At 39.6% G+C, this 24,929-nt stretch overlaps 1 protein-coding gene across 1 annotated transcript in view; it reads right to left on the minus strand.

Moving 5' to 3' along the window:
• Positions 1–24,929, minus strand: part of LOC115280323 — a 214,548-nt gene that overhangs the window by 122,606 nt on the left and 67,013 nt on the right. The window contains exon 5 of the mRNA XM_029925145.1: positions 4,768–4,875. The gene's annotated coding sequence lies outside the window, so the exon portion shown is untranslated. The remainder of the gene's footprint in view (positions 1–4,767; positions 4,876–24,929) is intronic.

Genomic DNA, 24,929 nt, shown 5'->3' on the forward strand with positions numbered 1-24,929 from the left:
TTTGTCTCAGGTCATAGTCTCATGGTTTGTGAGATCAAGCCCCAGTCAGGCTACAAACTGACAGTACAGAACCTGCTTGGGATACTTTCCCTCCCTCTCTGTCTCTCTCTCTCTCTCTCTCTCTCTCTCTCTCTCTGACCCTACCCCATGTGTGTGTGCCCGTTCTCTCTCTCTCTCACTCTCTCTCTTACTCTCTCTCTCCTCTCTCTCTCAAAACAAATAAACTTAAAGAAAAAGATTATGGTCAATTCCCCATTCAAAAATCAAAAAGAGGGGTGCCTGGGTGGCTCTGTTGGTTAAGCATCTGACTTAAGGTCATGATCTTGCAGTTCATGAGTTTGAGCCCCATGTCAGGCTCTGTGCTGACAGCTCAGAGCCTGAAGCCTGCTTCAGATTCTGTGTCTCCCTCTCTGTCTCTCCTCCACGTACACTCTGTCTCTCTCTCAAAATAAATAAACATTGAAAAAACATCAAAAATAGAGAAAAATGGTTCACATACATAATTCAGAAAATAAATATTGACCAGAATAATATGACTACAAAGCAAATGAAAACAGTGGGCTAATATAATGAATTAAATAAAATTAAGAAAATAGTAGAAGCTATGAAAGAACAGCATAAATGAGAACTAAGAAAGCTCAGAAACAAGATGGCCAGACATGAAGCAGATATGAAAGGAGCTGACAGTTCTAAATAAAAGGAAAACAATTCAGGAATGAAGAATAAACCTGAAGGAATGACTAGAAACCACAGAAAGTACAGTAAGAGAATAAATTTATGAAAATGAGAAAAAAGTAGAAACCAAAAGAGAAATTATGAAAGGAATAAAAAGCATAAGAAAAAAATGACAGACATAGAAGACAAGCATAAAAGAGCCAACATATGCATGAGAAGAAAATCAAAGCAATGGAGCTGAAAAAAAGACTTAAAAACGTATAATTTAAAAATGTTCCCTGAAATAGGAGGAGACTTGAACCTTCATATTTATAAGACACACCATGTACCTGAGAAAATCAACCCAGAATGGTCAACATTGAGACATATTCCAGCAAAACAATGGAACTATAAAGAAAAAAAAAATTTTGAGCATTCAGGAAAAAAGACAGTGACTTTTTTTTAAAGTTTATTTCATTTCTTTTGAGAGAGGGAGCAAGCAATGGAGGGAGAGAGAGAGAGAGAGAGGGAGGCAGAATCCCAAGCAGGCTCCACAGTGTCAGTGCAGAGCCTAATGCAGGGCTTGAACTCACGAACATTGAGATCATAACCTGGGAGCTGAAATCAAAAGTTGGATGCTTAACCAACTGAGCCACCCTGGTGCCCCAAGACAAAGTGACTTTTAAGGAAAAGCAAATCACCTTGGCATCAGACTTTTCAACAGTAATCTTCAAAGCCAGAACACACCAAAGTAGCATACTTAAGATCCTCCAGGAAAGCTAATGTTCACCAAAGATGAACTTTACTTTCAAGTATAAAGTAACAGACGAATTTTTTATGAGCACAGAAGATATCAGATATCAGCTCTTCCCTCTTCATCTTCCTCCTTCCTTTCCTAGTGGGGGAGTCCTAACGTGGCCAGTGCGTAGGGGGAAACAAGGTGGTCACCGGCACAAAGGTGGGGATAAGGCAAGAAGCAGCCACGACGGCTGAGGTGGGATGCAAGAGCTCACGTGGGCTAAGGCAGGCGTCCCCAGAGGAGGGCGCCTAGCAGAGTCTGAGTGGGAAGAGGAAGACAGTGACGAAAGGGAAGCATGCCATGGGGTGTCAGAGCACAAGGGGTGAAGCCTTCCACAGAAAGTCAGAGTCTAAATGGGATGCAAAGGACAGTCTGGCTTGGGGTGCCAAGGCTTAAGCAGAGGAAGAAGGCACCAAGGTACATGGAGGGAGGGTGGGGAGGCACCCCAGTACAGGGAGAGACCAAGTGGGATGACAGGGCACGGGGGTCGGTAAATGCCTAAGTGGAGCAAGAGGGCATCCACACAGGGGACTTCCTGAAATGGGAGTGAGATCCCAAGCAGAGTAAGAAGAGCACCCATGCAAGGGCTGAAGGTAGTAGTCAAGCTGAGAATGAATAAACAAGTTACTATATTAAGCAAACTAGGAACCAGTTTCTCACTGTCAAAGAAAAGATATACAAACATGGAAAAGGAGTGAAATAGAATAAAAACTTTGTGGCACTGAATTGGAATTGGAAGTATTAATGTGATTCCAGTTAGATACGTAGGTGTGTGACTGACGGGTTGGTTGACTGATTGATGGATGGATGATGGATGGATGGATGGATGGATGATAGATGGATGATAGACACAGATGCAAATGTAGGATGAAATCTGGGACAGTTTGCACTTCAAAATAAGTCATGACAATAATGGAGTGTAATCCACCAAATGAAATAGGAAACCCTAAGCCTGATATAAATGAATGAAGGAATAAATTGAAAATGTGATAAGGAACAGAGTATTTACACATCTTCAAAGTATATTCCCACAAAGTGCTAATTAACCACAAAGAGTGAAAGAGTAACTTTATAGCAGAGAAGCCTGGCAAATATCATCTTAATCAAGTGATCACAGTGAACATATCAGTAATGAAACAAATCAAAATTGTGTGGCATCTGATAGGATATATTGAGAACACAGCATCACTTTTGCAGTATTCTCCCCAAAAAATGTACAGCTTGAGTCTAATCATCAGATGGCCTCAGACAAACCCAATTTGAGGGGCATTCTATGAAATAACTGGTTTGTTCCCTTGGAAAACATTAAAGCCAAGGAAAGTCTGAGGAGCTGCTCCAGATCGAAAGAGATAAACAGAAGTGACCGCTTAGTGCAATGCATGATCCCGGGTGGATCCTTTTGCTTTAAAAGACGGTATCAACACTTGATGAACTTTGAGTTGTGTCTGAGAATTAGATATTAGTCTAATTAGCATGTGTCAATGCAATTTTCTTAACATTAAGAATATGCAGATGAATGTCTTTTTTACTTTTTTAATGTTTGTTTATGACTGAGACAGAGAGAGACAGAGTGTGAGTAGAGGAGGGGCAGAGAGAGAGGGAGACACAGAATCTGAAGACAGGCTCCAGGCTCTGAGCTGTCAGCACAGAGCCTGACACGGGGCTCGAACCCACGAACTGTGAGATCATGACCTGAGCCGAAGCCGGACGCTTAACCAACTGAACCATCCAGGTGCTCCATGAATATCTTTTTTTGTAGAAAATACACTTGAAATATTTGGGGGTCACAAGGCATCAGGTATGTGACTTATTCTCAAATGATTTGTAGGGGAAAATCTTCTTGGTTTGGTACTCTGACTTTTCTGTAAGTCTGTGATTGTTTGAAAACAAACAAACAAACACACACATACATACATACATACTTACATAAAGAAGATTCAGGGACTATTGTCCCCATGAGCATTTCCTGAAGGCATCTACTAGAGAACGAACCTCAGATAGCTAAGAAATGATTGGAGAGGGTTGGCAATGGGCCCAGGGTGGGCACTGAGCACATTTAACTACTGAACCAGGACCAAGTGATGGGGGTACGGATGCCAGGACGGTATGTGACATTGACAATGCAGAAAAAATACAACTATGAAAAATGACAGAAGTGAGGGGAGCATATATAGAAGAAGAATCTCACCAGTTGCCTTATTGGTATTAACTATGAATAAGATAACTTTTATTTTAAATCAGAGGCAGGAGTGGTGAGAAGAAATGGAAGAGATTTATAAGCTACTTAAAATATTGTTCATGGTAGGGAACTCAATACACAGGACCAAAAAGGGGGTGGGTATTTAAGGTATTATGCAAAGGTATTACTATGAAGGTAGCCAGTAGGACAAAAATCCCAGGCTTTCTAAACATCCATGGAAATATCAAGAGAGACAGAGAGAACAAGAGAAAGAAGGAGACTACAGAGAAACCACACATATGCAAACAGAGATAAGGGCCACTGTATTCAGACCACACCTTTCTCAAGCAGGTTGTGACAACTACTCACCACCTGCTCACATTCTTCCAGAACGTGACTCCAAATGTGCCCAAAACATGGCAAAGCCAGGGCCCCTGGGAAATGGTCCATGTGACTACATGGTAAGGCGAGAAAGACAAAAGTTCAAATCTTTTTTCAGGAAATAGAGCCAGATAAATGTTTGGAATCACACCTTCAAAAGAGTTTGGTAGGGGTGCCTGGGTGGCTCAGTTGGTTGAGATTGATTTCAGCTAAGGTCATGATCTCATGGTTTATCGGATCAACCCCCACATCAGGCTCTGCACTGAGCATGGAGCTTGGTTAAGATACATTCCCTCTCTCTCTCTCTCTCTTTCTCTCTCTCTCTCTCTCTCTCTCTCTCTCTCTCTCTGTTTCCCTTTCTGTCTGTCTCAAAAAAAAAGTTTGGTAAAAGCTCTCTACACAGTTGTGATGCAGCTTAGGAATAAACACCTTTTTAACAGAAGGCTTTTCAGTGAAAGATGCCAAAGGAAGAAGGATCCTCCCGGGATAAGGATCACAAAAGCACCTATAAAAGGTTTTTAAGATAAACAATCGGGGCACCTGGGTGGCTCAGTCGTTGAGCATCCAACTTCAGCTCAGGTCACGATCTCACGTTTGTGGGTTCGAGCCCCACATCAGGCTCTGTGATGACAACTCAGAGCCTGGAGCCTGCTTCCAATTCTGTGTCTCCCTCTCTCTCTGACCCTCCCCGCTCATGCTGTGTCTCTATCTCAAAAGTAAATAAAACATTTAAAAAAAAGATAAACAATCCTACCTTTCCTTCACCAGTAGGCAACACACTCTAAGGTTAACGATGATGGTCAGGCCACCAGGCTCGCACACACAGTAGCCTCAGCGGAACAGAAACTTGAAAAGCACATACCTATGAAACGGAAAAGAACAAACTTTAAAAAATACTGATTGGACTGATAATTACTTAGGTTTATTTAACAAATCTGCTGCTTTTGTATTTTCTGTTCAGGGCTTTACTATATAAATCATTGCACAAAGTTGAAATTCTCTTTGAAGTATTAATTAATTGCCTAAGGGGAAAAGAAAGGAAAATAATTTCCCTCCACATTTGAGCAACTAGTATGTTTTCTTCCCCCATGGTACCTCAAGGGATGGGAGATTCCCACAGTTTCTCCCAAGGACCATCCGAGGTACCGATGGGCTCATGCGCCATGATTCGATGTGACCTCGTGGCAGCGAAAGGCTTGCACACTCCTGTTCATACCTGTCCTTGGTCCAGCTGAGCACAAACATACAACTGCTATAGGTACCCATCTAATCTACACCTTTTCAGTCTGATAATGCTTTGCGTCCGTCGCCAATAGCCAGTGCCCCCAACCCTTCTCCTGTTCCAGTTACACAATCATCATATCCCTACATAGGCCGGTCCTGAGTTCAAGTCAACACAATTAGCACTGATCTAACACATACCTACTGCCGTGTCCAGGAGACACAACACCCAGGCACCTTTTCTGCCCATGAAGAGCTGAGTGTAGTCTGAGACACACATGAGTAACAAATGATGACACCTGGACACACGTGATTTAATGGCACAAAGGGCAAATGGGAGGAAGGCACCGGCTCTGCAAGCAGAGATGCTTCAGGTGGAAAACAATATTCACACTGGAGTGTCAAGAATGAGTATGAATTTGCTGGAGACCTGAGGGAGGGAGATGTCAGAGGACAAGATGAGCACATGAAAAACCAAGAAGTGAGAAAGAGCATGGCCTGTGCCAGATGTTCAGACCCTCCAGCAGGTCAGGGTGACCAAAGCATATCTGGACTCTGTGGGGAGGGAATGAGATGGGGACTGGAGGAGGGATCGGCGGCGGCCAGATCTTACATGGTCCTGGGTTCTGTGTCAGGGGGTGCAGGCTTTACTCAAAGGCAGTGGCCCAGAAGAGGTTTCCACAGGAGTGTGCTGTGGTCAGATTTCAGTTTGAGAAAGACAGTGGCTGAAAGGAACAGGGCAAGACCAGATATAGAGAGACTGACCAGGAGATTCCCACAGGGCCGCAGAGCAGTTAAACAAGTCAGTCTTGGGAGACTGCAGACCCGGGTTCAATGCAAGGTCATCTTATCACAATGCGAGAATTTCACTTGATCTCCTTCTGCTCCAGGCTCCTCACTAGCTTCACTGGCCAGCCACCTGTCGTGACGGAAGGCCCCACACTTAGAAGGGCTCTGTGCTTGACCTGACGTTCTGCCATGCCTCTCTTGAAATTCTTAATAAGATTTAAATTCTCAACTCTCCTCCTTTTCCAGTTAAACCATCATCATATCCCTACATAGGCTGGTCCTGAATTCAAGTCAACACAATTAGCAGTGAACTAACACATACCTAATGTCGTGTCTAGGATACACAACACCAAAGAAGACAGTTTCTGTCCATGTAGCACTGGGCCCTACAAAGTACGTAGCTGGTCCTGCTCACCTCTGAGTATAATAATGGTACCTATGATGACCAGAGGGTTATTGGGAAGATTAAATGAGCAGATCAAGTAGAAACAGTGTCTGACACAAAATCCTCCATATGATGGAAGTTATTTTTATTACCATTATTATTATTATACTGCCAAGAAGAAGAGGAGGGGCCTATCATAAGGAGACAGCAGAGAAGACAGGGAAGGAGGAAAGCAGGGGTGGAATGAGTAGGACACGTGTCCTGAGGGTGGAGAAGGTGACGCACAGGAGAGATGCAGACAGGCCAGCTGCAAGGTGCCCTCCCCCAGGCCCAGGAGAGCAGCAGCCTTAGTTATATGGAAAACAACTTGAAACACCTACAAGGCTATAAACTAAAAAACACCTTTCACACTCATATCCCAATCCAACTCTTTCCTAAAAGTGAATCTCCTTGCCTTCTATGCAGGTTTAGCCATTTCAGAGCATAGTGCAAGAGGGCTCAAGTGGCCTGTGGTCCTGACCAGCCAAAGTGTGGGGGGAGGAAGCCAAGAACGCCTTCCCTTGAGAAAAGAGAGCGCATGGGGTCGAGAAAGCGCCCAACCTCTAGGCAACATCACCTGTGACAACGAAAAGCCAGACATGCGATTAAAAGGTTGAGTGAGTGTTCAGAAATATTACTAAAGCAAACGAAAGTATTAGGTTAGGTTGAACCATTTGAAATTGCCCATTCTGTAGTCAAAAATGGTCAAATATTAGTAATTTCACACAGCTCAACCCAACATTTCCCTAAAAGTATAGGTAGCCATTAAAAAGGCAAAACTATGGGGCACCTGGGTGGCTCAGTTAGTTAAGCATCCAACTTCTCCTTAGGTCATGATCTCACAGCTTGTGGGTTCAAGTCTCCCGTCAGGAGCTGTGCTGACAGCTCAGAGCCTGGAGCCTGCTTTGGATTCTGTGTTTCCGTCTCTCTCTCTCTCTGCCCCTCCCCTGCTTGTGCTCTGTCTGTCTGTCTCTCTCTCTCTCTCTCAAAAATAAACATTAAAAAAATTAAAAAGGCAAAACTAAATCATGACAGTAGCCAAAGAACATTATGGCTTTTAAAAAAAAAAAGAAAGAAAAGAAAACTTAGACATCTTTGTAAAAGGTATCATTTCTCACTCTTAGGGTCAGAGAAAAAGAAATGTTAATTTTGGGGCGCCTTGGTGGCTCAGTCAGTTAAGCATCCGACTTGGGCTCAGGTCATGATCTCTCAGCTTGTGGGTTCAAGCCCCGCATCAGGCTCTGTGCTGACAACTCAGAGCCTGGAGCCTGCTTCGGATTCTGTGTCTCCCTCTCTCTCTCTGCCTATCACCCACTCATGCTCTGCTTCTCTCTGTCTCAATAATAAATAAACATAGAAAAAGAAATATTAATTTTCTTCATGCACTAATTCAGGGAGAAAGCAAGCATTTAACCAGAAGGCATCACAGGAATGGGACTAGAGAAGCAATCAGTGAACAAAGATCCTGGCAAAAACTGTAGCTGAAGAAAATATGTGTGGATGAAGAAATAAATACTATAATAAACATAATTCTATGTTTGAATTATAGGCATATTATAGCACCCGCTCGATATTACCCCAAAAATGGCAATTTATTAAAACATGAACTCGGCTTAATAAATAAGCAAAGTACCAACTGGGTAATTCCTCTATTTATTACTTATTGAGCTAATAACAAAAGCACGAAGAAATGAGACAGAAGGTTTAAAACCCATTGGCACCCCCTCTTCGCGGCATCGGGCCAATCAGCTCTCCCAGGCAGCTCTACCCCGTGATCTAGAGCATTTGGACGGGCTTTTAAAGACATACACAGCTGTCCGCGCCAGCGTGCCGCTTCGGTGTGGGTTAAATGCCACCAACAGACACAAGGCACCTGCAGCGCTTTTTCGTTCTTTAATTGTTTTCTATTCTCGGTCTAATGATATCCTTAGAATGGAATGGGGGTCGCGGGGTGGGTTGGACTCCTCCTCCTCATAGAGTCCCTTTGAATGTTAACAATGACAGAGTACTATGATTAAGGTATCAAAATATAGTAAAATCCAAGATTAAAAAGTAACCAGATGATTGTGGTCTGTTCTCAGAGCTCATTTGACACCGCGAGTTTCCCTTCTGCTTAAAGTACTCTCTTCATGCAGGTCCTGGCTCAGCACACTCCCCTGGTGTTATTCTGGTTTTTGCTGGCCCCCACCTCTGTTTCCCCTGCTAGAGTTTCTTCCCCTTCCCAGCTTCTGTTAGAGTTCTACAGAGCTCACTCTGAAACCCTCTTCTCTCTATTCAGCTAGGGAATCTCTTCTATGCCTGGGGCTTTAAATAGGACCCTAAACATAGCCCTACCGCCTCCACGCCTTCCCCAAGCTCCCAGGATGCATAGCAGACTGCCCGGTCCACGTCTCTACTTGCATGGCTAACATTTCAAGGTTAACGTGGCCAAAACAACACAAGATGCCCCTAGTCCCCTTGTCCAGTCTTCCCCAATTTAGCAGTGAGATGACAAACTAGGGGTCCTTCTGTCACAGCCTACATCCAGCCGATCAGCAAGTTTTGTGAAGTCTGTCTTGAGTATGTCCTGAATTCCACCGTCTGTCACCATCTCCACCGGTCCTCCACCCCCAATCCTAGGCAGTCTGGGCTCTCACTCTGATGATCCTCGTACCTGTCTCCCTTTTCACTCCTAGTCACCACCCACCCCCCAGGTTACTTTTTCATTATTCAGAGAGAGCATTTCCCAAGCCCAAAGGCCTCCCCTCACCTTTGGAACAAAGTGCAAACCCACTGCTTCCAGGCATGGAAGTCTAAGTGGGGAACAACCTGGCAATGTCTGGTACCCCTGAAGATCAAGATACCTTCTGAGCCGGAAATTCCAAATCCTGGCATCTCTCCCACAGAGAAATTTTGCAAAGATTCTGTACAGAGATGTTCACTGCAGAACTGTTTCTACTAGTAAAAAAAAAACGTTTAAAATACATAATTGTCCATCAGTAGAATAATTGAAAAGTAAGTTGGGTTTCTTAAATCACTTGATAGAATGCTACATACCAGTTAAAATAAATAAATTAGATCTATGAGTACAGCGATAGAATCTAATTTTTTTATTTGTTATTTTGGAGAGAGAAAGAGTGAGGGAGAGTGCAGAGGGAGAGAGAGAGAGAGGGAGGAAGGGAGGGAGAAATTTAATGCCGGGCTCAATCCCACAATCCTGGGATCAGGATCTTGAGCCAAAATCAAGAGTTGGATGTTCGACCAACTGAGCCACCAAGGCACCCCAGAACCTGACAGCATTCCAGCCCCAACACCCTGTTTCCCTTCTGCCCCACATCTAGGCCAACCGACAGGAAAGCCGGGGCAAGCCCTCCCTTGGTGCTGGCAAGGAGGTTCAAGTAAGCACGCGGCTTCTGAAAACTTCCCCCCGCCTCACCGCCTAACCACAACAAAACCCAGATCCACCACCCCCCTTCGTTCTTTTTCACTCTAGACCAAATCCAAGCTTTTCCCCTTCTGGAAAATCCTTTTTTATCATTTCAATGTTTTCTTTACTTTTTCCAGCTTTACAGAGATGTGACTGCATATAACATTGTATAAGTTTAAAGTGTAAAATGTGGTTATTTGATACATTTATATATTGCAAAACAATTACGCCATAACGTAAGCTAACACCGCCATCTCGTCTCCTAGCTCCCATTCCTTTTTTGTGATGAGAATAGTTAAGATCTCCGTGCTACCAGCCATCAGTATTCATTATACTCACCATGGAGTACCTTACATAGCTGAGCTTCCTAACTCACGACCAGAAGTTTCTATCCTTTGACCAATGCCTTTCCATGTTCCCTAACTCTCTTCCCAGCCTCTGGTAACCACCTGCTTCTCTGAGTTTGGCTTTTTTAGATTCCACATATAAGTGAATACATACAGTGTTTGTCTTTCTCTGTCAGACTTATTTCACCAGCATAATGCCTTCAAGTTTCACCCAAGTTGTCACAAATGACAGGGTTTCCTTCTTTCTCAGGCTTAATAATATTCCGGAGTTGGGGTGGGGTATTGAATTGTAAGAATAATATTCCAGTGTGTGTGTATATGTATGTATGTGTGTATACACACACACACACACACACACACACATATACAAATATTCTTCATCCATCCATCGACAGACACTTAGGCTGATTCCATATTTTGGCTATTGTGAACAATGCCTCAGTGACCCTGGGATCATACGGTACGTCTATTTTTAATTTTTAAGAAGCCTCCATACTGTTTTCCACAGTGGCTGAACCAATTTGCATTCCCACCAGCAGTGCACAAGGATTCCCTTTTCTTTACCTCCTCACCAACACCTGTAATCTCTTTTTGATATTAGCCATTCAAACAGCGTGAGGTAATATCTCATTGTGGCTTTCCTGATTATTAGTGATGTTGAGCACCTTTCTATGTATTGGCCATTTGTAGATTTTCTCTGGAAAAATATCTATTCCATTCCTCTGCCCATTTTTAAGCCAGACTTGGTTTTTGCTATTAAATTGTATGGGTCCTTTATATAGTTTGTATATTAACCCTTATCAGGGACATGATTTACAAGTATTTTCTCCCATTCCATAGGTTGCTTTTCATTTCGTTGATTGTTTCTTTTGATCTGTAGAGGCTTTTTAGTTTAATGTAGTCCCACTTGTCGATTTTTGCTTTTGGTCCTTGTACTTTTGGCATCATATCCAGGTAACCACTGCCAAGATCAATGCCAAGGAGCTTTTTCCCTTCAGGGAAACTTTTAGATGTTGACAATGTAATAAACTGTATTCTATATCCATTGGAACCTACATGTCAATATAGGAAACCTAATATCCATAAATTCCTGGGGAATGGTGGATCCAACAGGGAATGCTGGTGTGCATGTAAAACACATATCAACTAGCTAAGCCTCAAAACCATAATGTTAACGGGGGGAGAACATGTGGTCAGATAGATACTGCATAATACAATTTGTGTAATGATCTGTCCTAGGGATTTTTTTGTTTTAAAGTCCATTTTATCTACTATTTATTTTGGGGGGGTATTTGCCTTATATATCTTTCATCATCCTTCTGTTTTCAATCTTTCTAAATAATTAGGCTTTAGATGTGTCTCTTATAAATGACTAATTTCTAAATTTTTTATAATAGTTTATTGTCAAATTGGTTTCCATATAACGCCCAGTGCTTCTCCCCACAAGTGCCCCCCACCATGACCATCACCCCCTCCCTCCCTCCCCCTCCCCTTTCAGTCCATGGTTCGTCTTCAGTATTCAGTAGTCTCCCTTGATCTGTGTCCCTCACTCTTCCCCGCTCTCTTAAATCCAGTCAAATAACCTCGGTCTTTCAGCTGAAACATTTATTCAATTTACATTTGTTATAATTTTATATACAGATGGATTTATTTCTAAAATCTTGGTTTATGCTGTCTACCTATGCTTTTACTCTCTTGTCTGGCTTTTTTCCTTTTTAAGAGACTCTTTTCTATCTTCTGATTCCATTCTTTTCATCTATTAGTTAGGTAGTTACATACTCTATATTCCTTTACAGGTTTCCTAGATATTTTAACATGCATAATCAGCTTATCCAGTGCTAATTTGGTCCACATCTTTACCCTCTTCTGCAATAATCCAGGACCACAGATCACTTTAACCCTAATTATCCCTCACCCAGACTTACAGGCTATTGTTGCCACATATTTTAATCCTCTTTTGTTTCTTGGTCCCCAAATCTTTATTGTTTATACAATTATCTTTGTCCGCATACTTATTGCCTTCATTCTTTGTTTCTTATAGTATCTCAGACTTTACCTAGGATCTCTTTACTCTTGATGAAAATACATCCAGTGCTGTTCGGCTGAAACATAATTTTAAATGTTCTGGTAACCAATTATCTTTTTTAATAATTCAAATGAGGGAAATTAACTTTAGTAAAACAAAACAGCCCATGACAAATGTTTGACTTGATGTAGTTTTTCTGTTGGGACGCCTGGGTGGCTCAGTCCATTAAGCGTCTGGCTTCAGCTCAGGTCATGATCTCATGGTTCATGGCTTTGAGCCCCGCGCCAGGCTCTGTGCTGACAGCTCAGAGCCTGGAGCCTGCTTTGGATTCTGTGTTTCCCTCTCTCTGACCCTTCCCTGCTCACACTGTCTTTCTCTGTCTCTCAAAAAATAAATAAAAAACATTTTAAAAGATTTTTTTAAAGATTACTTTGTTATTGCCAACAAATTAGCATGCCTCAATTTCCAAGACAAAACAAAAAAGGGATTCTCTTAGGAAGCTGCCAGATTAGTGGCCAGCTGGATGTGACATCAGTGAATACTGCTTTCTGAAGAATTCAGGGTAATCTGACAACTGAGTTTTACTTATGCTAAGCTATTTCATATCCACTGTCTTACTAGGCTTTTAAACTGCATTTCTTATTGTACAGATATGATATTTCCTCTGGACATTTCTCATATTTTCACAGAAAACTTTCTAACATCAGAACTAAAGCTTCTGCTCATTGGCAAGCTGAAGCCAGCTTGTACCAACTCACAACAGCAAATTGTCAAGTATCAGGAATCTTGTGAGTTCAACGATTGGTAGCTGAAAACTGGCCACGGCAAGAGTACTTCGCCCTGCAGGAACAAGCACACGGTACAGTTCGCGGCTTCCGCTTTTCAGAGCACGCCACTAACACCAGCATTTAGAATTCACCTTTACTGGGGGATCTGGGCGGTTCAGTCGGTTGAGCATCTTACTTTCGCTGAGGTTAGGATCTCACGATTCATGAGTGTGAGCCCCACGTTGGGCCCTGTGCTGACAGCTCAAAGCCTGGAGGCTGCTTCCTATTCTGTGTCTCCTTCTCTCTCTGCCCCTCCCCTACTTGCACTTTGACTCTCTCTGTCTCTCAAAAATAAGTAAATGTTAAAAATTTAATTTAAAAAAATTTTAAAGAATTCACCTTTATTTACACTGCTGGTTTTCCATTTCCATTTCATCATGCCATGCACTGGTTTTTAAACTATAAGAAGTGACCCTATGACTAGATCATAAAATGAATGTAATGGGCCTCAAACAGCCTTTTTGAGCAAAACAGCATGTCAGATTTTATTATATTCAGTAAAGATAAATACCATGATTCTGTTTCAATTCTTTATGTATTTATATTTGTCTGGTGTGTATGTCCATGACTGTCTAGCTCTGGTTTGAATTACAAAATTGAAAGTCACTGTTACAGGAGAGACCTAACAGAGGACCCTGGCGGAGGGGAAGGGGAAAAAAGTAGCTGGGGAGAGGGAAGGAGGCAAACCATGAGAGGCCCTTGAATATGGAGATCAAACTGCTGGCTGATGGGGTGGGCAGAGAGGAAGCGGGTGACGGTCATGGAGGAGGGCACTTGTGGGGATGAGCACTGGGTGTTGTATGGAAACCAACCTGACAACAAACTATAAAAGAAAAAAAGTCACTGTTGTACAGCTTAGTTTGGCAGGATATAAAATTGTAGTTATTTTCAAGAAGGCGCTCAAAGGGTAAACCCAAAACCCATGAAGATGGCGAGCGGGTGTATAACAGGTTCACTGTTTCGACTTGGCAAGATAAAAAAGGAGGGTGGTGGTGAGACTGCAGAACAACGAGGTGCACTCATGCCACAGAACTGCGCACTTCCACGTGGTTAAGATCGTCGATTTTATGTTACGTATATCTTGCCACAATTTTTAAAAACTCATGAAGAACAGCAGAAATATTGATATTTTATATCAACAATGTTTATGTAATACTAATAATACTAGTAAACATTCTATTTCAGGACATGTTATGTAAGTTGCAAAAATATATTAAAATCTTGTCACAGAAATTAATGTCTGAATTCAAATCATTAAAAAATTTTTTTTATGTTTTATTTATTTTTGAGAGAGAGAGAGAGAGACAGTATGAGCAGGGGAGGGGCAGAGAGAGAGGGAGACACAGAATCCAAAGACAGGCTTCAAGCTCTGAGCTGTCAGCACAGATCCTGACACGGGGCTCGAACCCATTAACTGTGAGATCATGACCTGAGCCAAAGTCGGATGCTTAATCGACTGAGCCACCCAGGCGCCCCTGAATTCAAATCATTTTAAAGAGAAACAAAAGTATTATAAATATCCCCAAAAAACTTCTGGTTCATGATGATGAGTTAGACTCCATATATATATATATATATGTGTGTGTGTATATGTATATCAGAAGAAATACATATTCTTCTATTTAGAAAGGTTATACTCTTCTGAATATGACAGAAGAAAAAGTGAACTGAATGAATCATTCACAAAAAATGAACTGAATGAACCATTAAAGCATTTGAAAATTTTGAAAGTTTGAAAACATTTTGGAGGATGTAATGTAAACAGGTAAAATCTAATTCATTGATTAACTGATTAATTACTTTAGAAAGCAAGCCAATGCAGAGCGGCGTGTGGCCTGGCTTCCAGCAAGAGGACGGAGTGAGAGATGCGGGAGCTTTCACGTGGTGCCCGGGCCAGACCTGACCCGAACTGAGGCCCCCATCATGCTGGCTAATTGGGAGACCATCTCCAGAATGAGACACCAGCCACCCTGTCCCTCCCTCTCTCCGAAGCGGCACCGCTGCTATGGCATTTGCCCCGTGCTGAAGCCCAGCTAGTGGTTCTCATAAAAGACTGTAAGATTTTCGGTTTCACTGGAATGCCAGAAAAAGGTATTTAATTCTAAATGCTAATACATGCTACAATATGGATGAATCTTAAAGACATATATTAAGTGAAATAAGCTAAATACACAAGGACAAATATTGTAGGATTCTGCTTACATGCAGAGCACTCAGATTCACGAGATAGAAGGTAGAAGAGTGGTGGCCAGGAGCGGGGGCGGGGGGGGGGGGGGGGGAAGGAGCCAACAGGGAGTTATTGTTTAAAGGGCACAGAGTTTCAGCTGGAAAGAAGAAGAAATTCTGGTGATGATGGTTGGACACCAACGTGAATGTACTTAATGCCACGGATCTGCACGTGTAAAACAGCTAAAATGATCAATTTTATGCTACGGATGTTTTACCACAATAATAAAAACTAAAATCCAGCTGTATGGTTTCCCAGAGATACATCACAAAAAGAAGAGGAGGAGGAGGAGGAGGAGGAGGAGGAGAAGAGAAAGAAAGGAAGGAAGGAAGGAAGGAAGGAAGGAAGGAAGGAAGGAAGGAAGGAAGGAAGGAAGAAAGAAAAAGCAGGAGAAAAAAATAAAGGAAAGCCTAAGGAAACCCACAACAATAGTATTATAAATAGACAAAACAGATATTAAGAAAAACATTTTAAAGAAGCATCAAATCATAACTTAGTTAAGCATCTGACTTCGACTAAGGTCATGATCTCCAAGTTCGTAGGTTCGAGCCTTGCCTTGCGCTCTGTGCTGACCGCTTGCTCAGAGCCTGGAGCCTGCTCCCAATTCTGTGTGTCCCTTTCTCACTGCCCTTCCCCTGCTCATACTCTGTCCCCCAAGAATAAATAAATATTTTTTTAAATTTAATGAAATAAAATAAATCATCAAATAATAGCAAAAAGAAAAATTAGCCAGGAGGGGATAACAAGTCTTAACCTGTTTATATCTAATAATTCATAGAGAAGTGTATAAAATATATAAAGCAACTTTCATAACGAGATTTAAATCACCACTTTGAGAAATTGACAGACAGAGAAGATAAAAAAAATTTGGAATCACAGAAGATTTAGACATCATAAATAACAAGTCTGAAAGAATAGAAAGACAGAAACATGTACCTGACTATCACAGAAAACACATTTTCTACCAGCGTGAAGTAGATAACAAAAAAATACACCATATCACAAAGACAGTCTGAAAAAAAATTATATCAAATAAGGCATATTCTAAACTACAATGCCATAAAATTAGATGCTTGCAACAAAAGATAGTCCCCAAAAGTGACCCATGAATTACTAGCAGGTGAGGTAATTCAAAACAATACTTCAAGGACAACTAATAAAGCTGAATTAAACATGATTTTTAAAAATCTTCTTGAAAGCAGAGGCCAGCTAAAAAGAGAATGAAGAATTATTGAACCAAAATCTAGGAGGCTAGAACCCAGAGAAGTAACCCAGCATTCAATGTGCCTTTTATCTGGATGGCATTTAACAATTCATAAGATAAGAATACAAACACTGAGGTATAGTTATGAAACAAAGGAGAGAAAATGAAATCACGAGATCCAAGCAGAGCAGAAAGCCTTATAAGCAATCCTCCAAAGCTGAGACAAGACCTCAAGACCTTACTTCATCTGGGTGATTCTGGGAACCTCAGGCCTTGATCTTGCTGTAAGGTGGACCTAACCTAGTAAGGTACCCAGACTACTGATAGAAGCAAACAAAAATTCTCTCTGGAAAAAGATTCAATTATCCTGTATCTCAAAACTTTCCTACAAATATGTTTTCAAATACAATGACCAGAATACAAAGAGAACTAAGCATACAAGGGAGGAAAGGAGCCTTATAAGAAGCAGCAGAGGGGAGCCTGAGTGGCTTGGTTGGTTAAGTGTCCGACTTTGGGTCCGGTCATGATCTCACAGTTTGTGGGTTCTAGCCCTGCATTGGGCTCTGTGCTGTCAGCTCAGAACCTGGAGCCTGTTTCTGATTCTGTTTCCTTCTCCCTCTACTCCTCTCCCACTCATGCTCTGTCTCTCAAAAACAAATAAATGTTTAAAAAATTTTTAATAAAAAAATTTAAAAAAGAAAGAATTACCAGAAAAGAGAGAGGGAAAGGACAGAAAGACTTCAACACTAGAGTCTTAGATATTAGGGTTTTCATACCCAGACTATAAAATCACTATTTTTACTATGATAAAAGAAATAATAGAAAACTTGAAAACATCAGTAGGGAGTTGCATCCTTTAAAAAGTAGCACCACAAAAGCAAAAAGAAATTGAATGGCATTTGTACAACTGAAACATAATAAGCAAAATTAAAAGTTCAATGGACAGATTTAATAGCAAATTACATACAGCTGAAGAGATCATTGACAAACCAACAGATAAGTCCAAAAGAAACTGTCCAAAACAAAGCAAATAACATATAAATTTCACCTACATAGAAATATAGATGAAAAGGAACAAGACCCAGAGAATACAGTAAGAAAGTCTAATATGCATTTTACCAAAATTCCAGATAACAGTACAGGGAGAATAAACAGAGGCAACATATGAAGATAAATTGAGAATTTTCTAGAACTTATGAAATTCACCAGTCCATAACCTCATAAAGCTTAACAAAACCCAAACAGAATACATATTTTTTAAATCCACACCTGGATACATCATAGTGAAACAACAAAAAAGAAATTGAAGAGAAAAAAATCTCAAAAGGAGCCAGAGAAAAGAAGACATAATCTTCAAAGGAGCAACAGCTAACCTGACTGCTAATATCTCAGGAGAAAACATGGATGCTAGGAACCAGCATCGTGATATCATCAATATGCTGAAACTCACCATAATGGTACAAAACCATTATATCTTCATGTGTTGCCTCTGTTTACATCCAGAAAAAAAAGTAGTCTTCAAGAATACAGATGAATAGGAGAGAAAATTCAATTTACAGCAACAACAAAGATAAAATACTTAGGAATAGGTTTAACAAGAAATATATAAAGCCTGTATAAGGAAAGTTATAAAACACTCCTGAAAGACATAAAAGTAGCCTTGAACAGATAGAAAGATATCCTTTCTAAGAACATCCCTGTGGTTAAAAAGGATGGAAAAAGATCAATAAAGATGTCAGTTCTCCCCCAAATTATTTTAAAATGTTAATATAGTCCCAGTAAAGAATAAATAAAAAAAGAAAAAATCCCAGCAAGCTTTTTCTTATGGAACTAGGCAAGATGACACTGAGCTTGATACAAAAATTTTAAAAATTAAAAAATAATTAAGAATATACTTTAAAAATGCTGTAGGTAAAGAACAGAAAATTTTCAGGGCAGTGAAAATACTCTGCATGGGTTAATAATAATGGATACACATCATTATTGTCCAAACCCAGAGAATGTACAATACCGAGAGTGAGCCCTAATGTAAACTATGAATTTTGATTGATTATAATGTGTCTATGTAGGTTCCTCAATGGTACAAACTACACCATTCTTGTGAGGAACATTTGGTAATGGAGGAGGCTGTGCATGTGATGAGTCGGGATATATGGGAAATCTCTGTACCTTCCTCTCAATTTTGCTGTGAATCTGAAAGTGTTCTAAAAAAAATAAAGTTTTTGAAAATAAATAGAAAGAAAGAATAGGAAAGGAAAGGAAAAGAAAAGAAAGGAAAGGAAAAAGGAAACGAATGACACAGACAAATGCTGCCAGAGGGACTATACTATAAAGATTCTATACTTTAGGTAGTACGGCACATATGTATAGATAGACCAGTAGTGTAACACGGAAAGCTGGAAATAGAAACAAATACACATAAAACTTTAGATATAATGAAGATGGCATTTCAAACCACTGAAGGGAAAATAGAGTTTTTAATGAATGGTACTAGGACAATTGATTAACCACCTAAAAAATTAAATTAGATCCATGCTCCACACAATATACAAGAATTCTAGGGGCACCTAGGTGGCTCAGTTGGTTAAGTGACTGACTTCAGCTCAGGTCATGATCTCATGGTTTGTGAGTTCAAGCCCTGCATCAGGCTCTGGGTTACCAGCTCAGAGCCTGAAGACTGCTTTGGATTCTGTGTTTCCTTCTCTCTCTACCCCTTCCCCGCTCATGCTGTGTCTCTCTCCTCTCAAAAATAAATAAACATTTTAAAATTTTAAATAAGAATTCTAAAAGTACCAGGCATCTAAATATAAAAATGAAACCATACACATACATGGTGACTCTTGCTTGAACTTGAGTTTGGAAAAAGGCTTTCTAACTACAGCCCCAATCCCAATTCTATAACAGAAAAAAAATTGTTAAACTTTCATATTTTATATATTATAATATATATGTATATATATGTGTATATATATATGTATATATATATAAATTCCTTCATGGATTTACCATAAACAAAGTCAACAGAACAAACTGAGAGAAAACATTTGCAATATATTACAGATAAAGGAGCAGTATTCCTAATACATAAAGGACTCAGAAAAATTGAAAGCAATGGGGCACCTGGATGGCTCAGTCAGTTAAGTGTTTGACTTGATTTTAGCTCAGGTCATAATCTCATAGTTCATGAGTTGGAACCCTGCATCAGGCTCTGTGCTGACAGCATGGAGCCTGCTTGGGATTCTCTGTCTCTCTCTCCTCTCTCTCTCCCCCTCCCTCATTCTCTCTCTCTCTCTCAGAAATAGATAAACATTTAAAAATAGAGGTATGGGGCACCTGGGGGGCTCAGTCAGTTAAGCATCCAACTTCAGCTCAGGTCATGATCTCACAGTTCGTGGGTTCAAGCTCTGCATTGGGTTCTGTGCTGACAGCTTGGAGCCTGGAGCCTGCTGTGGATTCTGTGTCTCTCTCTTTCTCTGCTCCTCCCCCACTTGTGTCTGTTCTCTCTCTCTCTCTCAAAAATAAATAAATATTAAAAATTTTTTTAATTTAAAAAAATTTTTGAGGGAAATAACAACAATCCTTGCAAACACTTCAAAAAAGCTGAAAAAGAAGGAATACTTCCTAATTCCAAAGACACTACAAGAAGAGAAAATTGTAGACCATTATCCCTTATGAATATTGATGCAAAGATTCTCAAAAAACATAACAAATTAAATTCAGTAGCATATTTAAGGGATTATACATTTATTCCCATATGTAAGGATGATTCAATATATGAAAATCAATCAATGTAAGGCATCACATTAATAGAATGAAGTGGGGGGAACATGGTCATTTTAATCAATACATAAACACTTTTGACAAAATTCAATAATTGTCATGATAAAAATTCACAATAAACTAGGACTAAAAGAAAATTTCTTCAACATAATAAAAGGCTTAAATGAAAAACCAACAGTTAACATCATACTCAACAGGGGAAAACTAAAAACTTTTCCTCTAAGATCAGGAACAAGCAAGGATGCCCATTTTTGCCACTTCTATTCAACATAGCACTGAGAGTTCTAGCCAAAGCAATTAGGCAAGAAAATGAAATAAAATTCATCCAAATTAAAAGGAAGAAGTAATACGATCTCTGTTCACAGATGACATGATCTCATATATAAAAAAATCCTAATATTACACACACACACACACACACACACACACACACACACACACACAACCTATTAGATCTAATAAATGAGTTCCACAAAGTTGCAGGATACAAAATCAACACATAAACATCAGTTACATTTCTATACACTAGCAATGAACAGTCCAAAAAAATTTAAGAAACCAATTCCATTTATAGTAATACCAAAAAGAATAAATATTTAGGAAGAAATTTAACCAATGAGGAAAAAGACTTGTACACTGAAAACTATCAAACAATGCTGAAAGAAATTAGAGAAGTCATAAGTAAATGAAAGACATCCATGTTCATAACTGGAAGGCTTACTATTGCTAAGATGACAATAATACCCAAAGTGATTTACAATTCAATGCAATTCCTATCAAAATCCACTGGCATTTTTTGCAGATTAGATAAAGTCAATCCTCAGATTCATATGGAACTTCAAGGGGCACCAAAAAGTCAAAACAATCTTGAAAATGAAATTGTTGGAATATTCACACTTCCCAACTTCAAACCTTAACTACAAAGGAAAGATAATCAAAAAAGTGTGTTGCTGGCATACAGACAGACATGTGGACAAGTGGAATGGAGAGCCCAGAAATAAACCTTCACATATGTGGTCTGGTTTTTGAAAAGTTGTAAAGACAACTTTGGGGTAAGGACGGTCTTTTCAAAAATGGCACTGTTCAAACTGGATAGCCACCTGCAACAGACTTAAGCTGAAACTTACCTTATATCATGTATAAAAATTAACTCAAAATGGATCAAAGACCTAAACCAAAGACAACTACAGAACCCTTAGAGAGAAACATAAGATAGAAGAGGCCAAAAAGTAGAAATAATCCAGTTGTCCACAAGGAGATGAAAGGTGGCAAATAAAAATGTGGTATATACCACTCATGGACTCTTACTCACTCTAACAACGAGTTAACCCTGACGTACACTACAACATGGATGACCCTTGAGATGAGGCTGATTGGGATAAGGCAGACCCAAAGGAACAAATACCATATGGTTCCACATATATGAAATACCTAGAGTGGGCAAATTGTAGGCAGAAAGTAGATGGGATGCTAACAGGGGCTACGGGAGAGGGGAATGGGTACAGACCTTCTGTTTAAGCTGATGAAAAAGTTTTGGAGGTAGACAGTGCTGATGTTTGCACAGCGCTATGAATGCAGTTAATGCCAATGACTTGTACATTAAATGGTTAAACAAGCAAATTTTATCTTGTGTGTGTGTGTGTTTCTTTTACCACAATTTTAAGACAGTCCTCAAAGAATAATACAAATATGTCAAAAGAATACAGGAACTAGGTTTTTTTTCAGTGGGGGGAAAGGGGTTCCCAATGGACAAATCTGAGACAATCAGAGCATCAAAATAAATAACATTTATAATAAAGAATTATAACCTATCAAAAATTCTATGAAGATAGGCAGGCAGGCAGGCAGGTAGGTAGGTAGGTAGGTAGGTAGGTAGATAGATAGATAGATAGATAGATAGATAGATAGATAGATAGAACCACAGCTAACAAATGTAGAAAGAATAGTGGAATTAGAAAATCACCTTGTGAAAGTCATAATATTAACTGATTCAAGTGAGAATGATCAATGGGATAAAACTAATAAATAAAAGTTTGAGTAACAAGATATTTATATAGATTCAATGTACTCTCCAGGAGATATTTATTAATTTAAAAGAAGAAAATTACAGTAAGGAAAAATACACACACACACACACACACACACACACACATCTAGACAGAGAGAGAGAAAAGGATAAAACACAGTTATTAATATTACATTTGGGGAATCTGGGTAAAGGGTTTTGGGAATTCTTTGCACTATTCTTAATATTTTTATGCAAGTCTGAAATTATGCCAAGCCAAAAAGTCAAAATAAAGCATAAGGTTGAAATAAAGACAATTTAGGCAAACAAAAAAAAGGAGAATTCATGATTGGCAGACTTAAACCAAAGGCCATTTTTAAATATAAATTTTAGGCAGAAGAGACGTGATCTCATATAGAATGTCAGAGATGCAAGAAGGGATGAAAAATAAAGCAGTGAGTGTGTAGGTAAGGGCAAATGAACACTGACTTCAAAAAATATTTATAAAAATGCCTTGTAGGATTTTAAAAATATAAAATTGAAATAATAATAGCATAAAAGAATGGAAAATAAATGGAATTATTGTGCTTGAAAGTAGCTATATTGTTCAGGTGAATAGTAAATGCTATGATTTACATTATACCTAGATAAATTATAGAATAATTTTGAATTTTTAGGGTAACCGATGTAGAAATATAATTTCCAATCTAGGTATAGCAGAGAAGATGAGGAAATCATTTTTTAAAAAATCAATCCAAAAGAAGTACGAAGAAAATAAAAATAGAACAGGTGCCATAAACAGAAAGCCCAGATCTGAACCGCCGAAATATCCATATTCACCTTAAAGCAGACGAATTAAAGGGCGCCTGGGTGGCTCAGGAGGTTAAGTGTCCAACTTTGGCTCAGGTCATGATCTCGTGGTTTGTGAGTTCAAGCCCCGCGTTGGGCCTGCTTCAGATTCTATGTCTCCCTCTCTCTCTGTCCCTGCCCTCCTCATGCTCTGTCGCTCTCAAAAATAAACTTTAAAAAAATAAAATAAATGAAAACTAAAAGACAGACTAAATCAAATAAATCTAAGCATACATTGGTCATAACAGACACATCTAAAAAAAGGATATAAAAATGTTGAGGGGCGCCTGGGTGGCTCAGTCGGTTAGGCGTCCAGCTTCAGCTCAGGTCATGATCTCACGGTTCGTGGGTTCAAGTCCCGCATCAGGCTCTGTGCTGACAGCTCAGAGCCTGGAGCCTGTTTCAGATTCTGTGTCTCCCTCTCTCTCTGACCCTCCCCTGCTCATGCTGTCTCTTTCTGTCTCTCAAAAATAAATAAAAAACAGAAAAAAATTTTTTTAATGTTGAAAGCAAAAGAATGAAAAATTTATATAGTATGTAAATAATAACTGAAAGAAATCTGGAGTAGTTATTTTATTACCAGACAAAATAGAATTTAAAGCAAAAAGTATTGTTATAAGTAAAGAGGGCACCTCAGAGAAAGCTTTCAGGTCCATTCAAGTGTGATGTTTGCTGTTCCTTCATCTGATAGAGATTATTATGAAGAAGCTATTGGTAACATTATGCATAGTGATAAGATGACAAGTTTTCTTTTTAGGATCAAGAATAAGTCACTTATATGAAAGGCCAATCGGAACATGAAAAGATGTTCAACATCACAAATTTTCAGGGAAATGCAAATCAAAACCACAGAGAAATATCACCTTGCACCTGTCAGGTTGTTGTCATCAAGAAGGTAAGAGGAAACAAATACTGGCCGTGATGTGAAGAAAAGGAACCACTACTGGTGGGAATGTAAATTGGTGAAGCTTCTGTGGAAAACAGTATGGACGGTCCTCAAAATTAAAAGTAGAACTACCAAGACACCTTGGGGGGCTCAGTGAGTTGAGTGACTGACTCTTGATTTCAGCTCTGGTCATGGTCTCCCGGTATTTTGGGATTGATCCCTACGTCCAATTTTGCACTTACAGTGCAGAGCCTGCTTGGGATTCTCTCTCTCTCCTTGTCTGCCCTTTTCCCATTTGCTTTCTCTCAAAGTAAATAAATAAATAAATAAATGTTTTTAAAACTCTCTCTCTGCTCCTCTCACCTGCTCACACTCTCTCTCTCCAAAAAAATTTATATATATATATACATATATATATATATATGCATATGTACATATATATATTGACTACCATATAATCCAGCAATTCTTTCCATTTCCAGGAATGTATCCGAAGGAAATGAAAACGCTTAACTCAAAAAGAGGTTTGTATCCCCATGTTCATAGCAGCATTATTTACGATAGCCAAGATATGGAAACAACCTAAGTGTCCACCAGTGGATGAATGGATAAAGATGTCTTGTATACACACAATAGAAATAGATACACACTCAGCCATTAAAAAGAATGAAATCTTGCCATTTTTGACAACATGAATGGGAACTTGAGGGCATTATGCTAAGTGAAATAAGCCAGACAGAGAAAGACAGATACATGTGATCTCACTTATATGTGGAAACTTAAAAAAAAAAAACAAAAAAACTCATAGAAAAAGAATAATCAGGTTTGTGGCTACCAGTGGTGAGAGCAGGGACAGAGAAGAACTGGAGGAAGATGGTCAAAAGGTACAAACTTCTAGTTATAAGATAAATGTGTCCTGGGAATG

The sequence above is a fragment of the Suricata suricatta genome, chromosome 16 (genome assembly GCF_006229205.1).
Source record: "Suricata suricatta isolate VVHF042 chromosome 16, meerkat_22Aug2017_6uvM2_HiC, whole genome shotgun sequence".
NCBI classification, from domain to species: Eukaryota; Metazoa; Chordata; class Mammalia; order Carnivora; family Herpestidae; genus Suricata; species Suricata suricatta.